The sequence below is a fragment of the Lucilia sericata genome, unplaced genomic scaffold (genome assembly GCF_015586225.1).
Source record: "Lucilia sericata isolate MDLA Ls3-8-SP2 unplaced genomic scaffold, ASM1558622v1 Contig000447F_arrow, whole genome shotgun sequence".
Lineage (NCBI taxonomy): Eukaryota > Metazoa > Arthropoda > Insecta > Diptera > Calliphoridae > Lucilia > Lucilia sericata.
Window position 1 is genome coordinate 79,330 of NW_023994462.1, and position 10,671 is coordinate 90,000.

The following is a 10,671-nucleotide window of genomic DNA, read 5'->3' on the forward strand; positions in this document are numbered from 1 at the left end:
ACATTCATACGTTTGTAGATACAGTGTCAAGTAAAAATATTAGTTTATATGTATATTTTTAAGATTAAAATTAATAAGTACATATTTAAAATATATACAAACACTTATACTACATACAGAGGTATGAATGAATGTATGTTTGTAGATTTTTATAGTCTATAATTAAAATAGTTATAAATAATCAACAATCACACTCTACCCACTATACATTATCTGAGGACATTTTGTTGGAAATCTGATATTACAGGAACATCATCTATTTATGGAATAATTTAGAGAATTATCTAATTTTTTTTAGATCCTTAACAGCATAGTTAATTTTTGGAAATCAATATCTGATATTGTGGAAATTTTAATCGCTACCTTTCAGAATTTTCCTAGAAAATTAGTTTTCAAACTTTCCAATAAGAATTACGATATCTGATCCAAATTTTTTTTAATGTTTTCCTAACAATATCGGATACAAAGATAACATTTTAGGCAAACTCGATAAGATGTCTGACTGAATTCGGCAAAAAATATTTAGCGGGTATATAATTCTAGGTTTGTACTCTAATATACATAGGTACAATAAAAGTAGAGCCAAAATGTCTCATTCTCCCATTCTCTAGTGTGTGTGTGTGAGTGTTCGAGTGTATTGAAATGAAAATACGGCATTATTGCATTTATTTCAATAAATATAATTATATTTTTGTAGTTATTGTTGTTTTTTTACATGTTTTTTTATTTTTATTTATTTATTATTTTTTATTTTTATTTTAGCAACAACAATAATAGCAACAGCTGGCTGGTCTTATAGGAACAAAAACACCAACAAGATTTTTAAATCATTTTGTACACAGTGACGGAAAGGAGGAGAAGGTAAAATAATATACAACGACTGTTGGTAGTCGTCGTCTGTCTGTATTTTTAAGGTAGAGTTAGAATTTTAAATAATCGCGTAAGATTTTTGTTTTTGCTGTTGTTTTTTTTTTTTCTATATTAAGATTAGGTTCCATGTTCCCAGCGGTACCGTGCCGGTTTAGACATTTTTGTTTTCACTGATAAGCATACAATCTATTTTTTTGTTTTCTAAATATGAATTAATCAAAAAAAGTAAAAAATTAAATAAATTTAATAAATTTTTTTGCTCAGGGGCGACTGTCACCGACGCCACCGATTTTTTTATTTAAATTTTCATAATTAAATAAAAATGTGCAATCACTGTGCTGTTGTAAAATCTATAAATATTTTAATAATAATTAAAATTAAAATTTTTTTTAGCAGGGATGGAAAACTAAATTAATGCAAAATATTTTCTATAAAACAAGATTATTATAATAAATGATTTTTTATAGAATGAAACTGTTATAAAAAATATTTCTTCAAATTTTTTTCAAGGTTTCTGAAAGTTTACTTGTGTAACAAGTATTTTTTTATAGAAAAACTGTTACACAAATTATTTTCTATAAAATAAACTGTTATACAAACAAAAATCTGTGGTGTAAACTATTATACATCCATTTTTATAGGAAAACTGTTATAAAAAACTTTCAGAGAAATATATTTGTTATATCTGTTATACATAAACATTTCTATATAAAAACTGTAACTTCGAACATTTTTTCTATAAAAACAATCTGTTATAAAAAAGATTTTCTATAAAAACAGCTTTGCAAATAAATTTGTAAACAAAAATGCAGTTGTAAAATATACTATAGAATGACTGCTATACAAAGAATTTTTTATAGAATCAAACTATCATACAAGATATGTTCTATTGATATTGTTTTACCAAAATTAAAAAAAACGGTTGTACTGTCTAAAGTAAAAACTGTTATACAGTAAAATCTTTAAAAAACGATAAAATTTGTTTTACAAAAAGATTGCTATAAAATTAAATTTCTGCAGAAGAAAACTGCCATACATAAAATTTTTTATAGGAAAACTGTTATACAAAAAACATTTTTTTTAAATTTAAACTGTTATACAACATATTTTTTTATAAAAACTGTTCTCTAAACACTTTTATGTGACAAAAAACTATTATAAGTATAATTTTCACTGAGAAAACTGTTATACGTTTTCTTTAAGAAAACGGCTATAGAAACAAACCGTTATGCTCAAATTTTCTATAAAAACTCTCATACTAACAATTTTCTAATAACTGTTATACATAAAATTGTTTTTTTGAAAACTTTTAGAATAAATTCTATTAAAAGAAATTGCTATACAACAGATTTTCTATAAAAACTGTTATATAAACATACATCATTTTTTAGAAAACTGTTATACAAAAATATTCTATATAAATAAAATGTAATATAACAGATTTTCTATAAAAAAAAAAATTGCAAAAAACTGTCATACATAGGTACATTAAAAAAAAACTGTTATACATAAATTTTTTTACGACAACTTTTATACAAAAATTTACTGTAGGAAAAACTGATATACATAACATTTAATACATTAAAAATCTATAGAAATAAACTGTTATACAACATATTTTTTATTAAAAGCGTTTATGCAAACAATTTTCTGTAAAAAAACTGTTATACAAATTTTTCTTTGGAAAACAATAACAGCAAATTTTCTTTAATAACACCAAGTTTTTTATATTAAAACTGTTATACAATTTGTCTTGAGAAAATTGTTTTGAATAGTTTATAGGAAAAGATTTTTTCTCTAAAAAAAATTGTTATACATAATTTCTATAGGAAAAAGCTAAAACTTAATAGGAAATATGTATATTGTCCATGTTAGAAAAAATTTAGAAAATTCAAACTTATGATCGAAATTTTTTTAAAGCCGTTTAATTAGTTTCTTTTTAGTTCAAAAGTAAATATTATGAAAATTAAAAAAAAAATGGGATTTTTAAAAAATTTTTAATATTATTTTCGAAAATTTCCCGACTGTACATAGGTCACCAACTATGGTTTTCGATAGATCATTTGAGGTTATTATACCGAATAGGGACTTATGGACTGATCAAACTTGGTGGCAAGAAAGAGGTGATCAAGTTTGGTTCACAGATGGGTCCAAACAAATAAACGGCGAAACGGGAGCGGGCATTTGTGGCAGCAATTTCCAAAAGGCCACCCCACTTGGACACTATTCTTCAATCTTTCAAGCAGAAATATACATACATATGCCATCTGTATTTGTGCTAGGGAGTGCGTTAGGAGAAGAACCAAGGGATTAAGAATTTTTATAATGCCTTATTGTCATACGGCCTTGAGGGTCGGGTGTTGTAATGGATTGCTTGACTTCACTCAATGAGTTAGGTAAACACAACAAACTGACTTTGTGTTGGGCACCTGGCCATGAGGGTCACTCTGGCAGTGAAAGGGCAGACTGCCTAGCAAATAGGGGCGCTCGTAGCCAACTAAACCCTTAAGCTATTTTATGGCATTCCCCGAGGATACGCCTAAGCTAAATGTGACTCTTGGGTAAAATCTGAATTTATTGCAATTGGGAAGCAATACCAGGGCTCAGACAGACAAAACGTTTCATTACACTTTACTTACTGGACATTGTGGTTTCAGATACCATCAATTCATTCTAAGCAACTCTTCAACGAATCTATGCAGATTATGTGGCCTACAAGAGGAAACCTCAGAACATATCTTATGTAACTGCCCAACATTAGGGTCTCGCAGAGCTATGATCTTGGGTGCTGCCTTGCTAACCCCAAAAGACATGTTCAATCTCTCACCAACTAAACCAGTTATCATCGAGCGTGAACTAAAACTTGTATGGTAAACCAATGGGCTGTACAAAAGATCCACACATAGGTCGCAGTGCTTTGTGCCCCTTCAATCTAATCTAATCTATATTCGAAAATTCGAATTAAACTTAATTCTTTCCAAACTACTACTAATACTACTTCCTTCCCATTATAGCTAATACGAACGAGTATAATTAAATAAAAATTAAATATTCCAATTACAAATTACCGACTTTTGTGATTCATAATACGCGGCTACGTTCACAATTTGTGTATTTTTTTCTATACATTTAATATTTGTAAATCCATACATATTTAGCGATAATTTCTGTCACGTACCATACGAAACCGGTAAAAAGAAAATAATTCATTATTATTTATTTTTCTGTGTTCAGTTTTATTGAGTTGTATTTGGAAACAAATCAATTGCTTATGAATGTACAAACTCTCGTAGAAAAAAAAAAAAAAACAAACTGCGCGATTAGATAAAATACTAAAGAAAAAAAGTAAATGTTGAGACAAAAATACAAATACAAAAAAAAAAAGACATGAATGAAATTTGCTATATATTTTTCAGATAATAAACAGTAGACCAGACCAGACCAGGCCAGACCCCACATCGTCGCACACATTTTTACTCACTCAGTCACTTGTGTATGGTTTGGGTTTATTTGTATTAGATAACTTATTTTTTGTTTTTGTTTTTGTTTTTTATTTATTTTATTTGTATTTTCTTTTAATAAGAGTGAAAAAATAAAAAAAAAACACCAACTAACAAACTTAAAAATTTTTGAAAATAAAATAAAAACAAAGAAAAACAAATTAAATAAAGAAACAAAATAAATAAATAACGAACGATAACAATGTACTGTATCTAGCACGTGCTCCTAGAAAAAACAAAAAATAAAACATTTGGCTAAACTAATAATTGACGTAGTGTTTCTACTTAAACGCCCCCCCCCCCCCCTTGAGTTTTTAAAAGACTTTTAAAATTGACATAAACTTTTACAGAATAATGTATAGAAGCATATAAATATACTACTTAGACTTTGGGGTTATTTATCATAATTTATACATACATACATACATACATACATACAAATGTATGTATGTATATGTATTATATAAAATTTGCAAATGTATTCTTAAGTACAAACAGACACCCAAACATTAAATGCAAAGTCATAATATCAGCAAAACTAGACATATAATAAAAACAGCAACAAAAACAACAAAAGAGAAAGAAATATTTAAATTTTTCATAAAAAAATAATTTTAATGACAGACTACGCACCTCATTATCGATAACGAAAACACAAACAAAAACACCAACAATAAGTTAAATAAAAATAAAATCTTTTTGAATGGAATTTAAACATTTATTTTTTTTTTTTTTTGATCATTCGAAAATAAATAAAATAAACATTAATAAATTAGAGACATAAAATAAATAAAAAAAAATATTTGAGCATTTACATGTATGTGTGGTGTTTGAATATACATTTTTTATAGAAAAACAAGTAAGAGTATACACGGTCAAGTCCATCTATGTTGTACCCTACACCGATATAAATTAAGATTTTCTATAATAGTCATATAAACATTTTTATAAAATTACATTTTTAGACAAATTTTCTATAAAGAAACTTCTATATAAAAATTTTATATGAAAACAAACTCTTATACAAAAGATTTTCTATAGACAATTTGAATAAATTTTTTTTTGGAAATTTTAATAGAAAGATATTCTATAAAGAACTGTTATACATAATTAAAAAAAAAACTTTTATACATAAAATTTTCTATTGGAAAACATTTTCAATATGTAAATTATTATTAAAAAAAAAATTATAGAAACAAATTGTTATACAAAAGATTTTCTGTTATACAAAAAAAAAATATATATATATATATATATATATATATATATATATATATATATATATATATATATATATATATATATATATATATATATATATATATATATATATATATATATATATATAAAATAATGTTATACGAAAAATTTTCCATACGAAAAGATTAACTGAAAAAAGTCATGTATAAGACAAGTTCCCTCAAGAAAAAACTGTTATACATTATTTCCGAAGAATAATTTTTTTATATATAGAAAATTTTGTATGTAATAAAACTGTTATACAAAAAATATTTTGTAGAATTATTATGGAAAAATGTCTAAAAGGAATATAACAGTAATATAACTTTTTATAAATTGACAATAAAAACTATATCTACATTTAAATGTCTAAAAGTGTTACAAATATTATCTGAAACTTATTAAATCCTTCCCACTACACAGAGTTAGTGTAGGGTATAAAAAATATTTAAAAATAATAATAATAATAAATAAACTACTTATTGCCGTCAACAGTATCTGACGCCTTATTGTGTGTTGTTAGTATTTTAACCCATTTAAGGCAGTAAGCTTTTAACTGGTAGCTTTTTGGGTTTCCAAATTGAAAAAGAAAATATAAACAAATTTGGCCACTAATGCACAGTGGGTAAGTTTAAAGTTAAAATATTCCATCCAATTAAAATATATATCTGACGTTTTCTAATTTTTAAAACATTTATGATCGATAAATCACGAATGTTCCTTAAACTCTTCATTCACAATAGGTGTTATTGTTCCTAAGAGTTGTGAATATTCTGCAAAACTTTAAAGCAGAAATTCTTGAAAAGAGAGAAAATTAGTAAAATTTTAAGAAAAAATTAACAAATGTAAAGGAAAATTTTATTTCTTTTAAATAACAACTTCAAAAAGAACAATAACGCAAAGTATACGTGCCAATACTATAATTGCACTTCAATAATTTACAAAAAAAATCATTGTCTTTGTACGAAAAAATGTCTACTTTTTACGTTTAAAATACGCACATAAACAAAAAATAATAATAAAATCATAATTAATAATACAAATCTAAATATAAAACAAGAAAGAGTGCTATATTCGGCTGTGCTGAATTTTATGTACCCTTCACCATAGTGTTTAATTTAGAACATCACCGATATTTTCCTTCGAAAATCAATTTTTTTGGTCGAAATCCTAAAATCTCTTATAACTTCGTTATAACACGTTTAAATTGCAAAATAAGCTTATTTTGTGATCACCCATATTTTCATAATTTCCTTCAAAAATCGATTTTTTTGGTCGAAAATCTAAAATCGCTTATAACTCCGTTAAAACACATTTAAATTGAAAAATAAGCTTATTTTGTGATCACCCATATTTTCCAACAAAATCGATTTTTTAGGTTGAAATCTTAAATCGCTTATAACTTCGTTAAAACACGTTTAAATTGCAAAATATGCTTATTTTGTGATCACCCCACCCATATATTCCTTCAAAAGTCGATTTTTTTGGTTGAAATCTTAAATCGCTTATAACTTCGTTAAAACACGTTTAAATTGAAAAATAAGCTTATTTTGTGATCACCCATATTTTCCTAAAAAACTCGATTTTTTTGGTTGAAATTTTAAATCGCTTATAACTTCGTCTAAATACGTTTAAATTGAAAAATAAGCTTATTTTGTGATCACCCATATTTTCCTAAAAAACTCGATTTCTTTGGTCGAAAACATTAAATGGCTTATAACTTTGTTAAAACACGTTTTAATTGAACACGTTTAAATTGAAAAATAAGCTTATTTTAAATAGTGTTCTTCTCAAAGCATGCATGACAAAATTATTAAAGACTCGGATCCCGCAGATATCTGGGGTCTTCCAAAAACTGATTTCCACAGACGGACATGGATAAATCGACTCCGCTATCTATAAGGATCCAGAATATATACTTTATAGGTTCTGAAAATGATATAGAAATTACAAACGGAATGACAAACTTATATATACCCTTCTCACGGAGGTGAAGGGTATAAAAATATTTTGCAAAAATAAAATAGTAATAACAGAGTTGGAAAATGCAAATATGTAAAACCAAAGTACAAACCTTAATGCACATTTAGCATTAACAAAATTTTCAATCTTTATAATTTGTCAGTTTACACATCAATTTATTGTGAATTGGAACATTTTTACACAGAAACATCTTTTTTAAACAATTTTAAAATTTTATAATTCATTCTTTAATTATTCGTTAGTAGTATTTCAAATCGTATAAATACAAAATTCTATATCTAGATATGTCTCTAGATATTTTTAATCTTTATATATACAGAAAAATATTTTTTAAATGTTTACTCATACACCCATTCTTTACTCTATTGTGTATTTTTTTCTGTTTTTTTTTTTTATAAATGTTTTTGCCTGTTTGTATTTTTTTCTGTTTTCGCTTAAACTCGTACTATTGATCTTTAGAATGCTTTCATCGTTGCTATTCGTACGTTGTGTTAATTTTAATTAATGAACAGAAATCGTCTATATATTTTTCATAGTATAAACAAAAAAATACAAATTCTCTATCTAAAAAAAATAAAAACAGAATTTGTTGTATAGAAAAGTGAGGAAAGGAAGGGTAAAGGCAATGATAATTTTTTTATTATTTTAACACTACATAGTAAGAGTATTATTATAATAAATGTGAGTGTTACGAATAAGTATTTTATGTGAGTGCATAAAATGTATACATGTTCGTGATCATTTACAGATAAGTGGAGAAAATAGTAAAGGCGGTAAGAAATTGAGAAAATGAAATAACTAATGTTATAATCGTAAATTAATTTGGAAGATAGATAGATAGATACGATAGATAGATAGATAGATAGATAGATAGATAGATAGATAGATATAGATGATAGATAGATAGATAGATAGATATAGATATAGATAGATATAGATAGATAGTATCGGATAGCATAGATAGATAGAAGATAGATAGATAGATAGATAGATAGATAGATAGATAGATAGATAGATAGATAGATAGATAGATTAGATAGATACAGATAGATAGATAGATAGAAGATAGATAGATAGATAGATAGATAGATAGATAGATAGATAGATAGATAGATAGATAGATAGATAGATAGATAGATAGATAGATAGATAGATAGATAGATAGATAGATAGATAGATAGATAGATAGATAGATAGATAGATAGATAGATAGATAGATAGATAGATAGATAGATAGATAGATAGATAGATAGATAGATAGATAGATAGATAGATAGATAGATAGATAGATAGATAGATAGTAGATAGATAGATAGATAGATAGATAGATAGATAGATAGATAGATAGATAGATAGTAGATAGATAGATAGATAGATAGATAGATAGATAGATAGATAGATAGATAGATAGATAGATAGATAGATAGATAGATAGATAGATAGATAGATAGATAGATAGATAGATAGATAGAGAAGATAGATAGATAGATAGATAGATAGATAGATAGATTAGATAGATAGATAGATAGATAGATAGATAGATAGATAGATAGATAGATAGATAGATAGATAGATAGATAGATAGATAGATAGATAGATAGATAGATAGATAGATAGATAGATAGATAGATATATAGATAGATAGATAGATAGGATAGATAGATATAGATAGACTAGATAGATAGAGTAGATAGATAGATAGATAGATAGATAGATAGATAGATAGATAGATAGATAGATAGATGATAGATAGATAGATAGATAGATAGATAGATAGATAGATAGATAGATAGATAGATAGATAGATAGATAGATAGATAGGATAGATAGATAGATAGATAGATAGATAGATAGATAGATAGATAGATAGATAGATAGATAGTAGATAGATAGATAGATAGATAGATAGATAGATAGATAGATAGATAGATAGATAGATAGATAGATAGATAGATAGATAGATAGATAGATAGATAGATAGATAGATAGATAGATAGATAGATAGATAGATAGATAGATAGATAGATAGATAGATAGATAGATAGATAGATGAGATAGATAGATAGATAGATAGATAGATAGATAGATAGATAGATAGATAGATAGATAGATAGATAGATAGATAGATAGATAGATAGATAGATAGATAGATAGATAGATAGATAGATAGAGATAGATAGATAGATAGATAGATAGATAGATAGATAGATAGATAGATAGTAGATAGATAGATAGATAGATAGATAGATAGATAGATAGATAGATAGATAGATAGATAGATAGATAGATAGATAGATAGATAGATAGATAGATAGATAGATAGATATATAGATATATAGATAGATAGATAGATAGATAGATAGATAGATAGATAGATAGATAGATAGATAGATAGATAGATAGATAGATAGATAGATAGATAGATTAGATAGATAGATAGATAAGATAGATAGATAGATAGATAGATAGATAGTTCATATTCAAGTCAAAAGAATTGTGGACTACATAGTCGATAGACTAACATACATATTAGTCAACAAACTACTCCATAAACAGAATATTGAAATTTTCACAAATTGAGAACCAAATTTAGAAAAATATCTTTCGGGAATTTTAATAACATTAATGTCTCTTTACTCTCATTTTAAACCCATAACTATTTTAACAAAAATTTCTTCTTTACTTAAACCGTTCCCAATTGTTTTGTCCACAAACTGTAGTATAGAAAACTTTACTACGACGTTGTAAAACCTACGCACAACAATATTCAACCTACACAATTTCATTTCATAGATACATATTTTCAATGTTTTTTCCCCATTTTTTTTAGATTTTAAGATACTACACGCTTTAAATTATTGTTGAGCAATAATCACTGGTTTCAAAAGGTGGGACGACGACGAGGGTATTATTCAGGAGAGGTTTAATAAATGTTGCAACAATTGTTTGAATTTATTTATTTTTTCCAAACAATAATACTTAATTCTAATTTAACAACAGATTTTGTTGACTTTAAAACTCACATTGCGAATGCGAATTGAGGGATTTCATTTTGTTTGTGATGAAAAGCTAGGAAATA

The 10,671-nt window shown here is 25.7% G+C and overlaps 1 protein-coding gene across 2 annotated transcripts in view; it reads left to right on the forward strand.

Moving 5' to 3' along the window:
• Positions 1-10,671, forward strand: part of LOC119604951 (putative transcription factor capicua) — a 50,953-nt gene that overhangs the window by 12,814 nt on the left and 27,468 nt on the right. For both annotated transcript variants that reach the window (XM_037957870.1, XM_037957871.1), the window contains exon 3: positions 763-861. The gene's annotated coding sequence lies outside the window, so the exon portion shown is untranslated. The remainder of the gene's footprint in view (positions 1-762; positions 862-10,671) is intronic.